Source organism: Pistacia vera, unplaced genomic scaffold (genome assembly GCF_008641045.1).
Source record: "Pistacia vera cultivar Batoury unplaced genomic scaffold, PisVer_v2 Contig94, whole genome shotgun sequence".
Classification (NCBI taxonomy): Eukaryota; Viridiplantae; Streptophyta; class Magnoliopsida; order Sapindales; family Anacardiaceae; genus Pistacia; species Pistacia vera.
The window spans coordinates 396,161-420,793 of NW_022196823.1; positions in this window are offsets into that span (position 1 = coordinate 396,161).

Here is a 24,633-nt window from a genome sequence, read left to right on the forward strand (position 1 = left end):
TCTAACCTACATATTGTTTTTATCTCTTTTTCATTTTAGAAAGAGGAGGATCACTTGGAGATTCAGCTTCCTGTTCTATCAAGTGATAGGAGTCAGCAGATTGGTTAATTCACCTGTGAGTTATTCACTATGGCAGTAGGATTCTGCAGGTCTATATTTATTAGTTTTGTGTTCAGGTTTGCATTTTCATCTTTACGGTTTATACAAAATGACAATTGTACTTAATGTGTTTCACTTTAATTTGTTTGTAGGAGGAGTGGGGCTACAATGGACATACAACCAATTATCTTTTGCTGTTATATATATTTTTTGATGGATAGGGATGTCACTTGATGTATAGTTTTGCTAAACCCCCATTTGTTTTGATGAAAACTTAATTAAGTCAAGTGAACTAAAAAAAAAACCTTTAGTTCACTTAACTTAATTTTTGGTATATACAGTATGTTGAATGATAAATTGTTAATAGCAGTAGCATTTCATTTACTGTTTATTTTAAGTAGGTTTAATTGTTGGGTGATGTACGAGGACATGAGAAGAAAAAAATTACAATCTGTAGAATTTAGAAGTTGTTTCAGGATGGCGAAAAATGAAAATAAAAATTTAACAAAAAGCATCAGATAATCGGACATTCAGACCTGCGTCCTGCCTAGGAAATTTAAAAAAAAAAAAATTGATTTTTTTGGAGTTGGCTCGCAAGCCGGCTTGAAATATTCCTAAATCCCTCACGAGCCGAGCCGAGCCATAAAATCTACGGCTCAGCTCGGCTCGAACTTGGCTCGATTGCAAATCCCCTTTCACAAGCCGAGCTCATTAAGTCGAAAACTCGGCTCGGCTCGGCTCAGCTCGGCTCGTTAACACCCTTAGGTGTTTTATTGTTATTAATGATGGGTTAATATATATTTACTAAATTGCTCCCTACCGTTTGATTTAACACTAAAAATTTTATGATAACCGGAATCTTGTTATTACTATAATTACAGGAAATTTTTTTATTTAATTATACCTAAGGGGTGGTTATTGTTATTAACCATTTTTAAAATTTGAAAGTGCATTCATGATTGTTTTCTCTAAAAAAAAAAAATAGAAATAAGAAAAATGCATTAACTAACAATGGTCATTTTTTAAACTATTTAATGAGCATCTTACTTTGATACCAACTGAAGGATCGGAACGGCCTTAAGAGGGGGTTGATCCAAATGGTCATTTTAAAAAATATAAGCAAATTTTGACTCTTTATAACTTGAGGTTTGTTCTAATACAATTTGTGAATGTGAAAAATTATGAGTAGCAAATATGAACAAATATAAAGTAAATTGTATAAATTAAAGAGAGAATCAAACGCAATAGATATATAGTAATTCAACCCCAAGTTGGCTTACGTCCCCTTCTTCAAACTTTCCTCGAAGTATTTCAACTAAGACTTGGTTTCAACATTGAACCACCAATTATTCAATGCAAATAGATTTACCCCATCTTATGTTAAATCTTCACACACTAAGACTTACTTTATCTCATTAGAAATACCCAAATACCCAAAGAGTGTAACATATTCCTTTACAATATGAGAATATGATAAATATAACAATGAAAACTCCCTCAATAGAATATAAGCAAGGCTATAGCCCAAAAAAGCCAAGTTACAAATTAACAAATGAAAAGAGTAGCAAAAGTTTGATTTAGAGTAAAAAATAACAAGTAAAGCTCTTGAATTTTATTAGAACACTTTTGCTATTAAATGTTTGCAAGTTTAGAGTGTCAAAAGTCATTACAAATCGGAAAAAAAAAAAAATATTTGGTCAGCCGAGTAGAAAAAGTTCTAAAAAAACTAGTTATTATGCCCCAAACTGGCTGAAGCAGCTTGTCGTATTTGGTCGACTGTATAAAAGTATCTAGTGAACCGAGTCGACGTGACATATAACCATTGCTCCCAATAGTCATCCAACTGATTGAATAATATATCTAGCTTCATGGATAATAGAGCAAAATAGAGGTTGCTCTTTGTTCCACCCGATCGGCCATCCAGATTCACATCTAGCTAAATCAAATGGGTTAAATTCCAAAGTAACTTTTAAAACTTCAGTAATATTTGTTTAACCCCCATAATTTGGAAATTGACATTTTCACCCAGCATTGTCCAACAAATCTAGAATCGCATCTACTTACCAAATGGATTAAATTACAAACATTTAAACCTTTACAAAATTCAGTTTAAACCCCAATTTTTGAAAAGCGAACTTTAAATAAACTATTAAAACAATTTAATTTAGAAATTATTAATTTTAAAATTGTTAAAATTTAAATAAATTAATTCAGTACTTAAATAGTAAAAAAACAAATTAAAAGAGGGGCAAAGTGAGCATTTCGGCCCTCAAAATGCCTTTAAATTGGGCAATCCCCTAATTTTTAGGATAATAGCCATTCCAAAAGAATTCTTATTCCACTATTAATGTCTTGAAGTCAACAAGAGAATGTGCATTCATTTGTGTAAATTTCGAAGTAAGATGAGTCAAATTCAAAAACAAACCATCAGCAACGCCTTGCTAGAGGCCTTGTCGGCTAGATTAACATGGCTGGGTAGAGGCTCATATTGTTTCACCCAAATTAACATGACTTAAGTTCAAAAACAAATTGGGCTTGACGTAAAATAAAATCTTTATTAGCTTAAGATTATATATATATAGAAAAAATATGTTAACAAGACGATAAATGTCTAAGGAGGATAAGTTTTACAGGGACCGGTTGTGACCCTCCAATGTTTTATGGGAATTTTCTTGGTGCATGCATATTGAATAATTTTCAACACTTACTACTGTCTTGTGTTGTTGAGTTTTGACAACTAGTTTCAAAGCTCCCATCGCCTTTATCAAGCTTCTGCTAACCAACCCACTCTAGCCCTAAGTTCTATTTCAACCTGCAAGACACATAAACACTTGAGTCAGATAACTTCTTTCATAATCAAGTTTTCGCTAATCAACTCACTCTAGCCTTAAGTTTTGCTTCAGCTTGCAAGACACATAAGCACTCAGGTTAAATAACTTCTTTCATAATCAAGCTTCTAGTAATTAACCCACTCCAGTCATAAGTTTTGCTTTAGCTTGCAAGACACATAGACACTTGGGTTAGATAACCAAACAAACTCAAACACAATTTCAAAATCCTTTCTCACACTCTTTCTCTCAGCCGTCTCTCTTCTCTCCTATTTAACTTTCTTAAGGAATTGCCAATGGACAATGGTCATTGTGCTTCTCTACATGGTTTACCCAAGTATAAGCAGTAGAGTTTTTGTTGTTCCTTCCTTGGAGATAGTCCCTCAACGACAGTCCTCTCATCTCACTCGACCTCCAATTTGGACAACTAACTATGTCTGTCCAACCATTCCAAATCCCTCCTCGGGTACTACTTATTCCACATCTAATGGCAGATAACATTCGTATCTACTACGCGAGCTTGGAGTTTATGACATATACAAACCACAAGCTTGAGGGGCAGTGTTGACATACGAATATGCAATGTTGATATTCTATTTCCTTACCCAGGAAGATTACAAACATTATGATGAGATATTTCATTTCCTTAGGTTGGTGATATTGTGTTTCCTTACCTAGAGAGAATACAGTTATTATGGCAATATTGTTAGGGCCAAAAATCGTCTTGAGCCTTATGAGACCCAATAACGAAATAAATATATCACGGCCCAAGGCCTCAGCCCAATCTCGATTGGACCTACACTTAAAATCACCTTGCGAACTACCCACTATGAGTTGGGCTATCCTATAAGTTAAGCTAAACTGGGTTTTAGCCCATTAGCCTGCAACAGTCCATAAATAGGAAATCAAAATCCCATTCTATTTCCTCTTCTACTAAGATTTCAAATCTTACTCAAACTATTAAACTTAATCTGATAAAGTCAAGAAATCATATTTCTTTACTAATAGGGATTATCTCTCAAAATAGGACTTAGTGTCCTACTAGGATTCCAACCCCTTTGATTCACTATAAAAACAGAGGTATGCCCTCTCATTAAGGGAGGAATCTCCCATAGTCAATTTACACTACTTAAAACCATCTATTTGCTCCTAAAGTTCTTGTTCCCAAGAACCTGACGCTTTCGCCGTAGTCCCAACCTTCGACAAGACTTTTGGTAATCCTTCTTCTCCTTAGTTCTTATCAAATAATCTCTTTCAGCCTTGCTGGCTTGAGCGTCGGAGTGCCTACAGCAAACACCACCCCGGTGTTTTCTGTAAGCTTCACGCTTGTCCTTTCATGTGTGCAGGTCCAACGGATTGTCAGTGGCCTCAATCTCACAGGATCAAATCCTATTTCTGTAATGGTAGATTTTTTGCATCTACAGTTTGGCGCCCACCGTGGCGCCTTGACAATCATCTGTCAACAATGACTTGCAACTTGAGATGAGACACGAAACTCCCTTAAACTAACATCATTAATCAGAAAGTTTCATCACAATAAGAAAAGTTTTTCTTTACTGTTCTTCGTTAGTTTTATCTATTCACATGTGATATCTATATATTCAGCATATCGTAATTTATTTAATGCAAATTTATTCAGCATGTACTACGATACCTTGAAACATCAAAACACATCTCCCTTGTTCATAATTTGTTTTACGCATTAGTTGGAATATTGCTCACTTTTTATATATGTTTAATTTCTTTTTGGAAGCTATTCTAAAAACTCTCACATCTCTTGGGCATGTTTTAGAGTATTTAAGAAATTTTTCCAAAAACCGATTTTTAACCCAAAAAAAACAAAAAAAATATATATATACAAAATATAACCTGACTCCAAAAAGAAATGAAAAAGGGGAGGCAATGGTGATTTCAAACTTCAAGGCTAAAACACCTTTTTATGCTATTTAAAGCACCTTGTTCCAAAAACGCCAAGTGACAGAACTTTGGAAAAGTAATCTCTTTTTCCTACCTCCTACACAGAGTCTATACTCCATGTGTTATTCTCACATGCTATGGTACTCTTTGATGAAAAAGAGCCGAATAGATAAGTTTAATTTGAAAGTCTTTTTGCTTACCAAATTGACAGTAAACGGCTCCACTCGGCTTGGTCTACCGAGTGGGCATCAAGTAAGAGACCACACATCTACCGAATACTCAACAGCTGATGGAAGCAATACCTTTAACTGATTCGGCTCATTGTCCTGCAAACCAACAGACACAAGGAGCATCATCATCATGCGGATCCAAGATTCCAAGAGATGTTATCCACAAGACACCTTCAAAGGCCGCATCCTCTAGGATAAAATGAGGGGATCTCTAGGACCTCTTATTCAATCATCCATACACACTTAGATTGAATCAGTTTCAGTGACCCTCTCTTTCCCTTCTGCTCGGACCTACTGCACTTATGTTCCCATTGTAGATCTCTGGCCCTTGCTTAACATCCATTTAGTAACCTGAAAAACTCTCTTCTCAAAAGCAAACAAAGTCTGCTTAAGTGATGCCACTCCACTCTCGCCTAATCTCCTTACCCCATCGTATTCCAAAACTCTAAACTCGAGCCATTGCTTTCTCCCAACCAATACATATCAACTCAAACCACCTTTACATCACAATCTCCAGGACACCTATCACAAAAGCCCTCATGCTCCCCGCTATTTGCAAACTTTCCACTCCCCACTGCAACTCAGCACCCTTTGTTCCACTCAGTCGTCTTGACTGAGATCAAAAGCTTTACACGACTGGCTTTAACTCCCACCAAGCATGTCTTCACCCAATTAAGAATATGGTCTTCTTAAAATGTTCAGCAGAAACCTCTTCCTCCACCATCCAAAAGCAAGGTGAAACTCAGCACACTTGATAAGTGACACTTATAGGAACCACCTCCATTATATCGACTGCTCCGCCATACCCCCATGTAGCTTCCTTTCTTTTTACTACGCTTCTCAGCTTCCTCAAGTAGTGTCTGAGCTTCTTCAAGTTCATGCTCCTTTATTTCCCTTAGAACTCTTTGATTTTTACTTCGCTAGTACTCAGCAACAAGCTTCTTTTGCTTAACCTATTCTGATACTTTCTGTTGCTTTAGCCCAAACTGAAATATTTAGATTTGTTCAGGGAAAACCACCTCACTTCAAAACCCAACAGACATCCAAGAAAACTTGATCTTCCCATGAAAAATTCGCTAGACCACATTCAAAACTTCCTTAGAACTAGAAAACCAACCCATCATCTTCAGCTTCAACAACCAAAGCCAACTTCAACTCCTTCACCACACTCACCTCATTCAATTTGTTTTCTGTATAAAGAGGTCACCCCACCGTTGGAGCTTATCTCAATTTTGTTGCTCACGCTACCTAGATGCTTAGGCATTGGTCTCTCTATTCGGTCAATATCATTATATGTATCAGAGATGGCTCCATACTAGTATTGTGGTTATAGCCATCACAATCGACATATTCGTCGCCAATTTGGCTGACTATTTCACTCCCAAAATCAAAGGCGGCCAATGATAGCACTACAGTCTTGGCAGTGCCATGGTCCCTACCGCATTCGTCTTCGTCTCTACATCATTTCTTCCCAACACCTCTTCTCTCCCTTCCTCTTCCTTTTCCTCCCTTTCAATGACAATTTCTCGGTTGCTCCCACGATTTTCGATGAAGTTGCTTGCAAGGAAAATCCATTCACACTAAAAGCTTACCTAGAGATCCGTACCAATTTACCAAAATCTAACTTTCTTCTCTCTAAGGCTTCTCCATTACATGCAGTTGACTAAACTCGCCACCTAGAACACTCTCTCTTCTGCTCTCCTATCCTTTTGTTCCATCGCTAAACTTTCTGTTTCCCTAAGCCTAAAAAAGCACGACACCAACATCGACTTTGCTAATTTTCTGAGCAGGAACTATTCAAATTATGGTATGCTTTGTCCTAGTGGAGTTCACTCTTTTAAGAACTACTCCGACGATGACAACCCCCTAATCGACATGACCGAGTCAAACCGATAAGGAAATGCCTAGCCATGTTAACTCTTGGCATGGTCCCAATTAATGTCAACACTGGATGACCATTACAAACATCTTTCCTCTGGTTATCAACACGTGAATCTTCCCGGAGCCAAACCAACCTGAGAAGATTTTTGGGTCACCTTCCTAGCTGTAATCCTAGTTTCCCAACAGCCAAGCTTTTGTTGATTATTAGAACCTCTACTCAAGCTAGATAACCCATTATAGACATTGGTGCTTGGAGAAATCACCTGCAACCTCACATGCATCAGTAGGAATGACAGCAAAAAGAACATAGCTTCGTCAGTTGCAGCCTCCTTAGCAATCAGTATTTTACTCGATCAGCACATTGCCATACGACCTCAGTTTCCCATTCGACTTGTTCACCCCTATATGGCCATTTGTTACTCCATTAGGCCATTTGTTACTCAATTTGACCCTTTATTTCTCCGTTTGGCTGTTTCCCTAACACATGCACCCTATGCATTTCTATTACATTTGGCTTGGTGATTCTCCATTCGGCTTGTTGCTCAAAACATACATGCCATGCATGTCACTTCTCCAGGTAAAATTACTCTTCCTTTGGTCTTGCATCACTCCTCCATATGGCTTGTTACTTGATACATGCATGGCATTTTCCATTTGAGTTTTATCTTTCATTTGGTCTTGCACATGCACACCATTACTTCTCTTATTCAATTTATTGTGGATAACTGTATACCATGCAAAATACCATATGAAGTTGTTTCAAGTCGTCTACTATGTTCACCTTCAATTGATATACATCGACTCGGACGCGAGGCCGGAATTACATCGACAATCGGTCTCACCAACAGGGCCTCGGTTCTCGGCATCTACAAATTTTTTCAACGACAATTGGTTTACATCGACTTGGCCACAAGGCCCAATACATTGATTTTCAACTACAAGTTGGTCATGCAAACTCGACCACAAGCTCCATACAAGCTCACTTGGCATACATTGTCTAATCATCAGCATGAGCCGAGCCGAGTCGAGCCGAGCTGAGTCGAGTGGGAGGTACACATTACCATCTCTAAGTGATTCGGTAGAGGGCCATGATTCATGCATTCTTACATCTACGGAAGGAACAACATACTCTCCAGGATACTCAACATGCCCACTTAAGTGGGTTGAGCGAACATCCATATTTCTCCCAACTTAGGTTGGTCGAGTAAACCTCTCCCAACTCAGGTTGGTCGAGCAAACTTCTCCTAACTCAGGTTGGTGGAGCATTCACCTCCCAACTCAGGTTGGTCGAGTGAACTTTCTCCAAACAAGGGTCCATCTGACCAAATGAGCTGCTAGCACTGATTTGCTCAATCCCTACTCATTCGATTAAATGTACTCTCTAAGCTAAATACCCTTTAACTTAGACAGTGGGGGGCTAAATATTAGGGTCAAAAATCGTCTTGAGCCTAACGAGGCCCAATAACGAAATAAACATGTCATAACGTAAGGCCTCAACCCAGTCCCAATTGGGCCTATGCTTAAAATCACCTTGTGAACTACCCACTTTATGAGTTGGGCTATCCTATAAGTTAAGCTATCCTATAAGTTAAGCTAAACTGAGTTTCAACCCATCAGCTTGCAACAACCCATAAATAGGAAATCAGAATCCCATTCTATTTCCTCTTCTACTAAGATTCTAAATCTTACTCAAACTATTAAACTTAATTTGATAAAGTCAAGAAATCATATTTCTTTCCTGATAGGGATTATCTCCCAAAATAGGACTTAGTGTCCTACTAGGATTCCAACCCATTGGGTTCACTATAAAAACAAAGGTATGCCCTTTCATTAAGGGAGGAATCTCCCATAGTCAATCGACACTACTCAAAACCATCGATTTGCTTCTAAAGTTCTTATTCCCAAGAACTCGATGCTTTCGTCGTAGTCCTAACCTTCGACAAGACTCTTGGTAATCCTTCTTCTCCTCAGTTCTTATCAAATAATCTCTTTCAACCTTGCTAACTTGAGCGTCGGAGTGCCTACGGAAAACACCACCCCAATGTTTTCCGTAAGCTTCACGCTTGTCCTTTCATATGTGTAGGTCCAACGGATTGTCAGTGGTCTCAATCGAATGAGCCGAGTGAGAGGGTGCGCGAATTATCCCATGAAGGTATGCTCACTCGGTATTTCAAGCCGAGCGGAATACATTAGAATCAATCTAATAGTGGTGCCTTAGGCTAATTAGTTGAATCTGAATGAATAGGTGTATGTGCATTTTTGATCAAGCGGCTAGTTCACCTAGTCGGGATGACCAAGAAGGCAGAGGTCTTGTTTTGTTTTAGCGGTGTTTGTCATGAGACCGGAGAGTCGAGGTTGGATAGTCAGTACACCCAGTGCTAACTTCGCTTGATCGGGTGAACCGAGCAAGTGGTTAAGGTGAGAGAATAACGTGAAGCTGGATAATCCATCTCTCGACACGTGTACGATCGAAATGTCTTCTGAGTTTGGGCGGGAAAGTGAAATCACACTGTTCAATGACCAATAGTAGGTTGCCACACGTAGGCTCTAATAGCTTTCATCGATATATGCGTGGGGGCGGCTGTTCGTTTCATCTTACTTCCCATTTCTCTCTTCTGTTTTCATGTTTTCTCTATATTTCGGTTTTTCTCCGCAGTTGTGAAAGATTTTGGGAACTTTGGCCATTTTTATGGTAAACACTTGCTCCTTAATACTCTTTTCTGTTTCTTTTCTTTGTTTTTGTGGTGTTTTTGGAGAGATTTGAGTAGACTTTGGTGGATTTTTAGGGGAGTTTGAGAAGGTGGCGCTGCGTTTGTTTGGGTTAAATATAATAGGCAAACTGAGTGATTTTGAATCTTTGGTTTAGCGTTTGGGAGATTTTGGGTGTTTAGGTTTGATTTGGTGTGGCTAGCGTGTGGAGATTCTGGGTTTTCAGTGCTTTCTGGATTTTTCTGGGTTTTAGAAGATGAAGTCGTTTTACATTGGTTTCCTATTTGACTCGTCTCGGTCTACCTGACCGAGTCGAGTATGGTGCTTTGGGTGAGGTAGTTTCTGGTAGGGATTGGCTATTTGGGTTGCCCGGTCTTCTGGACCAAGTGGTGAGAGACTTGCACCGGTGAAATTGAGTCAAGCAGGTACTCGGTCGCCCAGGCCGAGTAGAAGGTCACATAGGGGTTGGAGAATTTCAGTGTCTTGAAAACCAGCCAGTCGGTGGCTTAGGGCGAGTGGGGCTTTAGTAACAGGGTTGGACTTTGATTTGAGAGCTGGTCGGTCACTCGGGTTGAGTGGACAAAGTATTTGATGTGTCGCGGTCAGAGTCAAGCGACTCGAGTGGGGCTGAGGTAGAAGTTAGGGATGAGTATGAGAATGCCCGAACCATGGTGATGATGCCCGAAGGTGGGGGCGTTCCAATCGATATACCGAAGGGGCTGAATGTGGCCACCCCTGGGCCGAGTGGCGTCACCCCAAGTGTTGGTGAATCAGAGAGGTAAGAGAGAAGTGGGGAAGACTCCAATAAAGTTGGTGATTCTAAGAGTTCGCCCTCCACCAGCAATGGCTTCGAGGATGAGCCAAGTCGGCCTGGTAGCGGAAAATTGAGTAGGGATTACCCGCCTTTGTTGAAAGATAGTGATGTATGACGAATCCGGACAATGTATCATATCCTAGAGTCTGTCGAAATTAGGGTGTCGAGGTCGTATGAGCGGGTCGATTGGGAGGCGAAAGGTTGGTGAGCACCTATGAGAAATGGTTCCACGACAGGCTGAGGCTTCCTCTCCCTCGTCTTGTCTATGAGGTCTTGAACCATTTCATGATTGCGTCGACCCAGATCATGCCAAATGAGTGGAGGTTACTGATGGCTCTAGAGGATCTCTGTGTGCGGAACCAGGTGATGTTTGGGCTGCACGAGCTGTTATACTCGTATTTCCTAAAGGAAAACAACAAGGATAAAGGCTGATACTTGATCAACCTTAGGTATGATCGGGCTCACCTCGTGACTGACCTCCGGTCGAGTGATAAAAATTAGAATGAGTGGTACTTCTTCATGAGGGGTGAAGCGGTCTTTGGGGAGAGAGGCTAGGGCAAGATTCTGTACACCTGGTGAGCGACTGGTGAGAAACTTTTTCGTTACCTTGGATTTTGATTACTAAAATCTTATTGTTTTTCTTCTTTGCAAATCTTGAATTCGACCGAGCTAGATAGAGTAAGGACGGCTTAGACGTGCAGACCCAAAAGATTCTCTCTATTTTAAAAGCACAGAGGGATTGGCATGTCATGTTGGAGGAGGCGAACCTGAGGACGAGTCATCTTTGGGCTAGAGTGGGTGTAATCCAGTGAGGTATCCCCTTCCCTTCACTAAAGCAGACCTAGAGTGTGCTGCTCATCTGCTACTGTAATCATATTTTGTTCGGTAAATCGAGGCTGAACCCACTAATTATTGAAGAGTTTGCGATTGTAGAGAATCTCATAAAGAAGCTGACCCTCCCAAGTGCGAGTGAGTCTATCGCAAAGCGCCGCGAGAAGCGGAAGAGAGACTCCTCAGCTAGAGAGGAGAAGAGAGGAGGGTGGAGGATGTGGTGGCGACTCCACCAGGTCATGCACCTGCGGCTGGGGTTGGGTCATCCAAGACACGGGAGACTGAGGTGCTTACTTTTAGCATCCTAGCTTTTGCGTCGACCTATTCAGACACTACTTTCATGAGCCAGTTGGCCGACTCATTCCTGTTTTCGACGGACGAGAGTCATCTAAACCAGATAGGTACGGTCTTGGCCGCTGACTAGGGGGTTTCCTGTGCTTTCCAGGTATGAGCTAGATTTTTTCCTTAGTGTTTGTTATTGTGATTGTATACTGATTGGGTTATTTTGTTATGCAGGCATTCACCAACAACCTGCACCTAAGGAAATCCATCATGTGGTAGGAGAAAAGGATACAAGATGTATCCAAATCCAATGCCAATCTAAAACAGAGAGAGGCGGCGGCCCAGAAAGCCAAGCAGGAGAGCCAACAATATTTGAGGGAGGTCGAGGCCTAGTTGGAAAGATTGAGGAGGGAGCTGGTGGAGAAGAATGCGGAGGTCGAGTCCTTGAGGGAGCAGTGCCTCAGTATCATCAATGATGCCATCATCAAAGCTATAGGAGAGCTGATGTTGGAGTACAAGGCTGGGAACACCTCCCTCTGGAACCCGGATGAGGGCATCCAGCTCTTGCGAGAGATGGAGGAGAAGGAGGCTGCTAGTCGCGTATAGGAGAGGGTCGATGATCAGATATTTGACCTTGTTAGCCAGCCGGGGCGATTAGTTACAGAGGATATAGGCGACTAGGCTGTAGGGGCGACCGCTGGGGTGTGTGATAGGGTGACTGAGTCGGCGATGGGTGAGACGACTCGCACCGACGATATGGGCCATGATGCCCTTTAGGTTTATTTCTTCTTTTCTCATGTATTTTTGGGGTCTGCGATGCCCTTTCATGGCGTGTGTGCCTCTTTTGTACTCGATACTTAGCTGTTTGAGGCTATTTTATCTTATACTTAGCCGTTAGGGGATTTGTGTTTATACTTGTATTTCTGTTTTGTTGTTTTCCTTGTGGATGGATGAGTTGGTTACTTGATATCTTGTAGATGTATGGGGGTTGAACCGACTATTTGTGCTACAATATGGACGAGGCCAAGTGGCCAAGTTGCCAATGTCGTGACAGTGTGTCAGTGTAACACCCATCATTGAGGTACATGATTTAAATTATGTTGTATAGCCTTTAGTTAAATTTTGTTAGAATTATTTTAAGAGAATATGAAGAAAATGCCTTAAACTTGCATTAAGGGTAAAATAGTCTTTTCACTCAAAACTAGTTGATTTTGTGGGGAGTGAAAAAAGATAGAAAATCATAAAGAATACAATAAAAGTGAGGACATTTTGGTAATTGACTAAGGGACAAAGATGGAATTTCTTTCTAAGGGACAAAGATGGAATTTCTAAGAAAGACTAAGGGCAAAATGGGAAAGTGAGTTTATAAACTAAAATGTTAAGGGTTTGAAACCTTATTTCGTTCATACCACCCCCACACTCCTCCTTTTTCTCTCAAATTTTCATTCACTTCTCCAAGGAATTTGAGTGCTTTTGAGTAGATTTTCATAGGGTTTTGATTCAACGCATCAAAAGGTAAGGATTCATGCTCTTTATCTATGTTATATTTGTGTAAAAGTTGAGTTCTTATGAAGTTTATGCTTAGGGTTAAGAGAAAATTTGAATCCAACAAGAGTAGAGAGCTTAGGAGAGACTACTCAAGCAAAAGGTAAGTAAATTCCACTCAAAATCCAACTCAAGTTAAAGTTTAAGAAAATCAAGTGAGTAGAGATTTCTTTTAAATATGTAAATGTTATGATTATTGAGAAATTGAGATGAGATGGATGATTATTTATGCTTGTTGTTGGATATAGTTGAGTATGAGGAGTGTATGTGATGGTTTGATGATGGGTTGAAAGTGGAAGAATTGGAGAAATCTTTTGGGAGTGTTTGTGCCGTGTAGGTGCGGTGATGATATGGGAGAGTCTTTCTCTCAATTTGGATGATTTAAGAAACCAATTGAATGATAATTGAATTAGGGTTTGTTTATGCACAACTATTGTTTGATGAAATGCCTAAATGAAAACATGTTACCAAACTACCCAGTCACAGCCGTGACCTTCTTAGTGATTTTTTGACATCTTGCAGATTTAACTGGGTTTAGACCAAAACATAAAATTATAGCCCTATCTCCAAGCTTTAAAACGAGACAAAAATCATAGCAATCCGATGTGTATAACTTAGGTTATGCCTTCTTGAATAAGACCTGTGCAGAATGACTATCTTTGATGCAACATTGCATTTGTGCATTTCATAAGTGCATTTAAGTAAGAAATTTTAAACATGTGCCATCCATATGCATATAATTGTGTATGTGTAGAAACATAAGAAAGAATAAAGAATAAAGACTAAAGAATAAAGAATAAAGAAAGAAAGAATAAAACACTCTAAGAATAAAAAGAAAGGAAGAATAAGCATTAAAGAATTAAAGAGTGTTAAAGAAAAGTAAAGAATAGGTTGGTGTGATGGGGAACCGTGAGTGTTAAGAAGAAATTCCCACATACACGTCACCTTAATTGGGTGGCATAAGAAGAAGAAGAATTGTACGACCTGTAAGAGTATATGTGGATGAGGGTTGTACCAAGAAGAATTTCTACATGCACGTCACCTTAATTGAGTGGCCTAAGAAGAAAGAATAATTTGTACGGTCCGCAAGAGTGCATGTAGATGAGGACTGTACTACTCACATGGCCAAGGTTCCAAATCCATACATCAACCGATCCGATCAGCAAAGAATAAGAAAAGAAAAGAAATAGAACAAGAAAATAGAGATAAAAAAGAAAAAGCATTTTTGTGCATTATTGCATATGCATTTTATTCATGTACATTGCCATGAATTTCATCATGGTTGAAGAATAGAAAGAATAAGAAAGAAAGAATGGAGGAGAAGTAGAAAGAAAGAAAAGAACAGTGAGAGTAAGAAACAGAGAAAGAAAAAGAAGAGAAAGAGTAGAATAAGGAAAGAATCAAAGAGTGATGCACGGGGATAGCGGAGTAGAGGATTTACTTACTGAGCATTTTTGTGCTCACCCTGTTGCTTTCTATGTTTTTTCAGGAAATAGGTGAGGATGCGGTCAAATGGACGTCTGCAAGCGGAGAGACATGGCTACACTGTCCACCATTTTCATAGTTTTTGTATATGTTATTTTTGTACTGTGTAAAGAATGTATATATTAAGTAAAGAAAAAAACTTGGGCCCAACTACTTTTTAGTCAATATATATGTATTTTTATTAAGTATATTTTATGAGCATATTAGTAGAAAGAAGTCATTACAGTCGGTATAGTTGGTCGGATGTGTAAGCCATTGAGTTGTTAGGTCGGTCTGGGCTGCCTGACGGGTGGTCGATGAATCGTTTTGGGCCAACTGAATGTGTAAGTCTATGAATCGATCTGGGCCGATTGAAGGTGTAACTCTTTGAATCGGTCTGGGCCAATTAAAGGTGTAACTCTATGAATAGGTCTAGGCTGATTGAAGGTGTAACTCTATGAATCGGTATGGGCCGATCGAAGGTGTAAGTCTATGAATCGGTCTAGGCCGATCGAAGGTATAACTAGATGAATCGGTCTGGGTCGACCGAAGGTGTAACTTGATTAATCGGGCTGGGCCAATTGACGGTGTAAGTCAATGAATCGATTTAGGCCGATTGAAGTTATAAGTCTATGAATCGGTCCGTATCGATCGAAGGTGTAAGTCGATGAATTGGTCTGGGCCGATTAACAGTGTAAGTCAATGAATCAGTCTAGCCCGATTGAAGATATAAGTTTATGAATCGGTTTGGACTAATCGAATGTGTAACTCGATGAATTGGTTTAGGCTGATTGACAGTGTAAGTTGATGAATCAGTCTAGCTCGATTGAAGGTATAAGCTGCTTTATTGCTAAATAGTACTTTTATTGAATTCAGGCCATGAGGTCGATTGACGGTGAGGAGGTAGATATGCCCACTCATCCTTTTTTAAAAAACAAAAACAAGAAAACAGACGTCGATGAGAGAGTCTGACTAAAAGTAGTAACATTTGAGATGGATTACATTCCAATTGTTGCTGATGTCTTTGCCTTCGAGGGTTTGGAGTCTATAGGCATCCTTCCTTACTTCCTTGGCGATCTTGTAGGGACCCTCCTAGGTAGGGCTGAGCTTGCTAGAGTTGATCTCCCTAGTATTTTGAAAGACTTTACGGAGGACCCAGTCGCCTAGTTTGAAAGTTCTGATTCGAACATTACGGTTGTAGTGTTGAGCGACCTGCTGCTGGTAGACTGCGTTGCGGATGTTCTCCCGCTTGCGTAGTTCGTCAACTATTTCCAAGTTGTGACAAAGGTTCTAGCTATTGGTTTCCTCATTCAACCATTGGAGTTTGGTTGAGGGGATCGATACTTCGGTTGGGATGACTGCTTCAGATCCATATGTGAGGGAGAATGGAGTTTCACCTATGGACGAGCAAACTGTTGTTCAGTAGGACCAGAGGACACCAGGGAGTTTGTCTGCCCATACGCCATTGGCTTTCTGTAGGTGCTTCTTTAAAGTCTGCATGATGGTTTTATTCGATGATTCGGCCTAGCCATTTGACTAGGGGTTGCGGAGGGTAGAAAAGCTGAGCTTGATCCCCCACATGTCTCAGAAGTCTTTGAAGCCTAAACTGATGAATTGGGATCCATTGTTAGTAACTATTTCCTTCGGTATCCTAAACCTGCAGATGACTTGTTTCTAAAGGAAGGCTTTTACCTCTTGGTCTCTGACTTGTGCGAGTGCTTCGGTTTCAATCCACTTAGTAAAGTAGTCAGTGACCACCAACATGAAAACCTACTGCTCGAGCGCGGTCGGGAGTTTTCTAACTATATCCATTCCTCACTTCATGAATGACCAAGGTGTGAGAGTGGAGTTGAGTCGCTCAGGTAGGAGGTGTGAGACGTGAGCAAACCTCTGACAACTTTTGCATTTCTTCACATATGTTGTTGAGTTAATGCGTATGGTTGGCCAATAATAGCCAACGGTGATCACCTAGTGGGCAAGGCCGCGTCCTCCTGCATGGTTTCCACATTTGCCTTCATAGAGTTCGGCAAGAACTCGTTTGGCTTCTTCTGGGCTTACCCCCTTAAGGTAGGGATCAGATAACGACTTTCTAAGAAGCTGACCCTCGTATATGGTGAATCTTGCGGCTTTTTCTCTCAGGCGATGTGATTCACTCTTGTCGGCTGGGAGCTCATTATGTTCCAAGTATTTTAGTATCAGGATAATCTAGGAGTCGGCTGGTTCAATGTCTATTACTTCTTCGGGCAACTTATTCGTTGGGTGTTCCTTCTAGTTGACTAGCCATTGGAGGAATAATAGTGGGATGGACGATTGGGAGGAACCTTGAAGGGCTGAGCCGAGGTTGGTAGGGGCATCAGTATGGGTGTTCTTCGCCCTTGGGACTTGGGCAATGGAGAATTCTTCGAAGGCGGTCTGTAATTCTTTGACCAAGTTCAAGTAGGCTGTCATCTTCGAGTCGCAGGCTTGACAAGTGCCTTGTAGCTAGCTGACTACGAGTTGAGAGTCAGATTTTACCTCCAGCTTCCTTAGTCCAATCTCTTTGGCTAGGGAGAGTCCAGCGATGAGAGCCTCATATTCGACTTTGTTGTTGGTGCACTTGAACCAACATCGTATGGCTCGTTGGATGATATCCCCTTCTGGTGTAGTAAGTACAACACTGACCTGCTTCCATTCACGTTGCTTGAGCCATCCACTGAGAGAGTCCATTTCGAAGGTGATATACTATTCATGCACAATAACTCTTTTTCCGCTTGGATGGTGGTGTTCGTGGTGAAACAACAATAAAGTTTGCCAGTGCTTGGGATTTGACACCGGTGTGTGGTTGGAAAGATATGTCGAACTCACAAGCCTATTGTCTATTGTGTAAGTCGGCCTGATAACTCTGGCTTATAGAGTATCTTCTTGAGTGGGAAGGCGGTGAGTACGACTATGGAGTAGCATTGAAAGTATGGTCTGAGCTTCCTAGATGCATGGACGAGGGCAAGTGCCAGTTTCTCTAGCTGACTGTATCTCATCTCGGCATCGAGGAATGATTTGCTTACATAGTAAACCGGTAGCTACTTTGCATTATCTTCCCAAACTAACACTATTGAGATTGCTATCTCCGAGATCACCAGGTAGGTGTAAAGCCTTTCCCCAACCACAGGCTTGGAAAGGAGCGGGAGAGAGGTTAAGTATCTCTTTAACTGTTGTAGGGCCTCATTGCAGGCGAGGGTCTATTCAAATTTCTTAGATTTCTTGAGTATGAAGAAGAACTGCGGCACTTGTTGGCAGATCTGGAGATGAAGCGGCTCAAGGTAGCTACTCGCCCTGTGAGGGTTGGACATCTTTGATGCAAGCTGGTGCTGGTATGTTAAGGATTGCTTGGATTTGGTTAGGGTTGGCTTCTATCCCACGCTGAGTTACCATGTATCCCAAGAATTTTCCTGATGAGACCCCAAACGAACATTTGACTGGATTCAGCTTCATGTTATATTTCCTTAGGATGACGAATGCTTGGTTGAGGTGGTCGAGGTGCTGCTCGGCCATGAGGGACTTGACGAGCATGTCTTCGATGTATACTTCCATAGTGTCTCCGAGGTGTTCGACAAACATTCTGTTAACTAGCCGTTGATAGATGGCCCTGGCATTTTTGAGACCAAACTGCATTACTTTGTAGCAGTAGGTCCCCCTCTCTGTGATGAGCGTTGTTTTCTCTTGGCCATCTGGGTGCATCAAAATCTGGTGTACCCTAAGAAGACATCCATAAAGCTTAGGAGTTCATGACCTGCTATCGCATCGACCATCATGTCGATATGTGGGAGGGGGAAGGAGTCCTTAGGGCATGCTTTATTTAAATATGTGAAGTCTATGCAGACCCTCCACTTTCCATTCTTTTTCTTCACGACCACAACATTTGCCAGCCAGTCAGGATAGTGGACTTCTCTGATTAGCTCATTATTCAATAGTTTGTTAATCTCCTCATTGACGATCCGCTTGTGTTCTGGTGCGAATTTCCTTCACCTTTGCTTCACTGGAGGGTGATCCGGATCTACTTGGAGGTGGTAGATGATTGCCCCCGGGCTGACTCATGTCCTGTCTGCGTGGGACCAAGCGAAACAGTCTTGGTTTTGTTTGAGAAATTCTATGAGTTGCTCTCTTATTTCGGGCTTGAGGCAAGAGCCTATCTAGGTCTTCCGATCGAGTTTGGGTGTATCTACACTTCATCCAACTCTTCCATGGATGGTTGATCTGGCTCGGTCGGAGGGGTTGGATAGGACTATAGTTTCTATGAGGCATGACCTTTGCTTTTGAAGGTGTTTTTGTAGCAGTCTCTAGAAGCCTTAAGATCGCCCTTGATTTCTCTTACTCCCCATTTCGTTGGAAACCTTATAGTTTAGTGGAAGGTGGATGGAACAGCTCGCATGTCATAGATCCAACATTGATCCAAGATGACGTTATATGGTGAGGGGCAATCGAGCACTAGGAAAATAGTTTGCTTGTTGACTTCGCTAGTATAGACAGGCAAGACGATTTCTCCGATGGTGTACTTCTGCTCGGACCTGAACACAACCAGCATGGTTGGTTATCTACCGATGTTTGTTTCATCCAGTCTCATAGCCTTCACTGCTTCAAGGAAGAGAATGTTTGTCGAGGATCCCCCGTCTACGAATACTCTCTTGACTAGGATATTGGCGACCTGGAGGGAGATGACTAGAGCATCGTGATGAGGAGCGGCAAAGGTGATTGGCTCGTCGTCTTCAAATTGAATTACCTGGTTGGTATGCGACTAAGGGGACGGATGGATGGATTGGACTTCAAGGTGATGGTTGGCTTGGTCGTAGCGCTTGGCCGATGAATAGCTTACCCCATTGATCTCCGACCCTCCAAAGATAATGAAGTAGAACCCCTTTGGTGTAGGTTCTCGTGGAGGGGAAGATGTTTCTTTCAAGCTTCTCTGGCTGATTGTATTCTTCCCTTTATACGTCAATAAGTCTCGGAGATGTCCTCTTTTCAGGAGTGTTGTGACTTCTAGTCGTAGGGCGATGCAATTTGCGGTGTTATGACCATGGTCACCGTGGAATTCGCACCACTTGGTCGTGTCCCTCTTAGCTTCGAGATTGAGCTTGGTTGACCACTTAACGGTAGGTCCCATTCTTTTCATGATTGCCATGACCTGGGCTGGTATGGCTTAAGGTTGTACTCTAGAACTTTGTATTGGTTCGATCCGGATGGTCTGTTGTCGGCTCTAGTCGGCTGGCGGTCGTATGGTTTTTTTTATTCTATTCAGATTGCGTGAAGGGGGTTGATAATATGGCTTAAACGATATGGACTTTAACCTTCTATCATTCCGCCTTTGGTGACAATCGTCATATTTGGCATGCCTCATCTGGTTCATCTCATCTTCCTCCCACCTTATTTGAATCACAGCTCTGGCTAGGGTGTCTTCCATTATGGTGCAGCCGAGCTTCGTCAGGTTTTTGTATAGTTCTCCATCTGGGAGGAGACCCTTTTTGAAGGCATCTACTGCCGTCTCTGGGTTACAAGATGGGATGGAGATTTTTTCTTTATTGAATCTGCTGACATATTCTCTTAGTGGCTCCCCCCCTCTTCTAATAGACTCTATATAGGTCAGTCGATAGCTTCTCGAGTTTCTTGCTGTTGGCGAATTGTTCAACGAAGGTGTCGGTGAGTTAGGCGAATGAGCTGATCGAATTGTTTGGAAGGTTAGTGTACCACTGAAGAGCTGGTCTGGAAAGGCTTAAGCTGAAGCTTTTACACATGCAGGCTTCCTTTAGTGTTCGGGGTATCAAGACAGCAAACATTCACTACTTGTATGAGGCTATGTGGTCATCTGGGTCAATTGTGTCGTTGTAGGGCTTCATGCTAGGGATGGTGAATTTGTGAGGCATCTCAGGTAGCGCGATTGCATCCACAAAGGGTGAATCAGCATAACAGTGAGGTTGGCTCTTTTTGGTTGGGATTGGCACTTCAGGTATGCGCCTCATCATTGCCTCTATGTCAGCCAGTCTTTTAGTCGATATCTGTTCCATGGGTGAGGCGGAGACCATTAGGTTGTCCTGGTTGACTCTATTGGTCATATGATTCGTACTCGGTGCGTTTCGTTGGGTCAAGCCACGTGGTGTAGCCTGATGAATCATTCCGTCGAGTGCTGCTTGGTCGCTCGGATCTCCATTCATTCCCTTCGATTGGGTGGCTCTCATTGTGATTGATCGGGTGTTTCGCCCCACATGGATGGTAAGAGGGGTTATTTGGGAGTTGCTCGATTCGTTGGGATGGATGGACTCAAATAGGATGGTTTGAAGGAGAGGGATCCCGCTTGACCCGCAAGGATGAGTCGAGCCTAGTGGGGTTTGGGTAAGGATGGTTGAATGAAGGTGAGACGGGATGGCAAGGATAAGTAGCTCTTGTTGTGGTGGGCTCTCTGTTACTTGGACGTCATGATCTCGTGCCTGAAGCGGATTGACCGAGAGTGGTTCTATCGACAGCCCCCGTTCACTATGATTCAGGGCTAAATCGTCCACTAATGACGAATAAAGTTGGCGTGACCTTTTATCTGAGATAGTTGGTCTATGCTCTGGAGTTTGGAGAGGTTGCATGGACGAAACTGATGCGCGGAACCGATTGGGTTGTACCTGATAAGGCAAAAGCTTAAGATCATAAAATTGACTTACCTTCTCTTTTAGAGATTGGTTTTTGGCCCTGATGGAGGCGTTTTCGGTCCGGATGGCAGTATTCTCAGCTTCCAGTGTGGTCACCTTGTCTGAGTGTTGTTGCATAAGGGCAGTCAGAGCTTCCAGTTTGACCTCGAGGCCAGGATTAGTGTTATCAGAATTTTCAGCCATAGAGAGTTTCTTTACGTAGCAGGGTCTGAGAGACGAATGATTGCCATAGGCCCCATGATGGGCGCTGTAAATGTAAAAATCTACTTTTACGAAAATAGGGACTAATCTCGTGAGGTTGAGACCACTAGCGATCTGCTGCATGTAACGCTCCACTTAAGGTACATAGTAAGATTTGATGATTGGCTTGAATGTTTATTAATTTGTCCTCAGTGGAGCTTGCATGTTGTCATTTTCGGTTGGTTGGCCCTTATTTGGATTGATGAGTTGCTTTGGTTGAGTGTTTACCCTGAAAATTATGAAGAATTGGCGAAATTTTGGGGTTACAGGATTCGCCGGGGCGAAGAAGAAGCTTCGCCGCGGCGAGGAGGTGCTGCTGTCCACGGAGTAGCTGCTGGAGTATTTCGCCGCGGCGATAGAAGCTTCTTCGCCGCGGCGACGGGCCGGCTGAAAAATTTGTTAAGTTTTAGATATTTTCCCCTAAGGGCAATTTGACCATTCTACCCCTAATTAGTAGGAAAAATGGGGAGTAAAATGTAAGGAAATTTCATGGAGAATATGTTAGTGTGGGGGGGTGTGATTGTAATGAATCAAAGGATATAGGTGGAATTTCCAAGAAAGACCAAGGGCATTATGGGAATGAATGAGGATATTTTGAGCTAAAAAGGGTTGAAGCTTAGTAAACCCTTCATTCATTCTTTTTCCACTGCCTCCTTCATTCTCCATTCCTCTCAAGTTTTCCTTCAATCTTTCAAGGATTCAAGAGGGCTTTTTCAGTAGTTTGAAGTGGGAAGTTAATCTAAAACATCCTAAGGTAAGGATTCTTGCTTTAGATGTTAATTTTACCTTTATATGAGGTGAATTCTTATAGCATGGTTGGTTAAAATTGTAGAGAATAGACAAGTTATCAAAAGTACTAGTGGAATCACTCCATCACAAGTAAGTAAAATCCAACTCAAGCTAAAGTTAAAGAAATCATTTGAGTAGAGATTTCTTTATGTTTGTATGTATTAAGCTTGTTGAGAAATTGAGTTGAGATGTTATGATTTTTTTTATCCATGTTGTGATTGAGTACACTTCATTTAAGAGAAGTGTTAAAATGTGATGAGAGGATGTAGTTTGAGATGGAGTTTGGAAGGTTTTGAGTGACCTTTTTAGAAGTGTTTTTCCTTGATAGGAATTGTAGCTTTGTGGGGGAGTTTTCTTCCATTTTGGATATTAGAGAAAGAAATAGAGCTATTGTTATAGTAGAGTTTGTATATGCACTTGAGTTGTTTGATGAAATGCCTAAGAGAAACATGAGAATGAGTAGTGAACCTTAATTCTTGCAACATTGCATGTTGGCATTTCATAAGTGCATTAGTGGAGATGAACCATCCATATGCATTATTTGTGCATTGAGAAGTGACTTAAGAAAGAGTAGAAAACTTTGTGTATGCACTTGCTTTATGAGTAGAGAACTTTGTGAATGCAACTACTCTAAGGGTAGAGAGAATGAGAAGTGCGAGAGTAGAGATAGTTATTAGAAACGGGTTGATGCTTTGTGATCGTCACCCGATAGTTAATAGAAACGGGTTGATGCTTTGTGATCGTCACCCGATAGTTAATAGAAATGGGTTGATGCTTTGTGATCGTCACCCGATAGTTATTAGAAACGGGTTGATGCTTTGTGATCATCACCCGATAGTTAATAGAAACAGGTTGATGCTTTGTGATCGTCACCCGATAGTTATTAGAAACGGGTTGATGCTTTGTGATCGTCACCCAATAGTTATTAGAAATGGGTTGATGCTTTGTGATCGTCACCCAAAAGTCATGAGAAATGGGTAGGTGCTTTGTGGTATCCCCCGATAGTTATGAAAACCGGGTAGATGCTTTGTGATCCCCACTCAGTAGTCACTAAGAGCGGGTTGGTGCTGTGTGAACTCCACCCGATAGTCATGAAGAGTGAGATGGTGTTGTGTGAACGCCATCCAGCCGTGCCTCCGGTCAGAAGAGGCCGTGATATACATTAGAGAACTTATAGAGAAGAGTATGAGTAATAGAAACAGAAATAGAAAGAAAGCAGAAATGAGAAAAGGTCACGAGTAGTGGGAGCTTTGTGATCTTCCGACGGTGCCTTCAGTAAGATGGCGCCGTGACATATGAGTGAGTAAAAGTCACGCAGAGCGGGCTTGAGTTCCCGGCCGTGCCTCCGGTGAGATGAGACCGTGACATTAAATGAGAAAGAACAGAGAGAGAAAAGTATAAGTCACAAAGAGTGGAGCGAGTTCCAACCGTGCCTCTGGTAAGATGGGGCCGTGACATTTAAGAAACAGTTGATAGAAAAAGAGCTATGTGGAAGAGAAACAGAGAGAACGAGAGAGTATTGTAAGGAAAAGAATTAAGAGAAAGAGTTACGGGGATAGATTAGTAGAGGATTTACTTACTGAGCCTTTCTGTGCTCACCCCGTCATTTTCCTTTGTGGTTGCAAGTTCTAGGTGAGGATGCAGTATGATGGGTGTCAGCAAGCGAAGAGAAATAGTTACACTGTCCACCCTGTTTTTGAGAGCTTTTGTATACATAATACTTTATATTTGTGTAAAGTAGATGTATATTTAATAAAAGAAAAATTTGGGCCCATCTATTTATGTTATAATACATGTATTTTATCATATGTATTTTCTGAGTATATGAGTAGAAAGCAGCTATTACACTGCACCTGTGCACGCAAGAAAAAAAGTGTGAAGCAGACGGAAAACACCGAGGTGGTGTTTGCCATAGGTACTCCGATGCTCAAGTCAGCAAGGCTGAGTGAGGCTAATTTAGTGAGGGTTAGGGAGAGAAAAGGTTACCGAAAGTCTAGTCGGAGACTATAACTATGGTTGTAATGCGAAGTTCTCAAGAGTGGGAACTCCAATGTCTGAAGGTGTAATGTGTCTGTCCCTTGTGAGAGGGCTGACCTCTGTTTAAATAGCGACTGTAGGGTCTTCGAATCTTAGTGGGACTAAGAGTCCTTGTAGTTGTGGTTTTGTGAAAGAGTGGAGCCTTTGGCTCCCTTACCTCAGTAGGAAAGGAGTCCCAGCGCGTCTAGGATATGGATCTTAGATGAATTAAGATAATGATTGACCTTTTTAGTAGAGTTCAGATAGTACAGGAGTACGTGGGTGACCCTAGGCTCCAAGTAGATCTTAAGTTCAGAAGGTGTTCT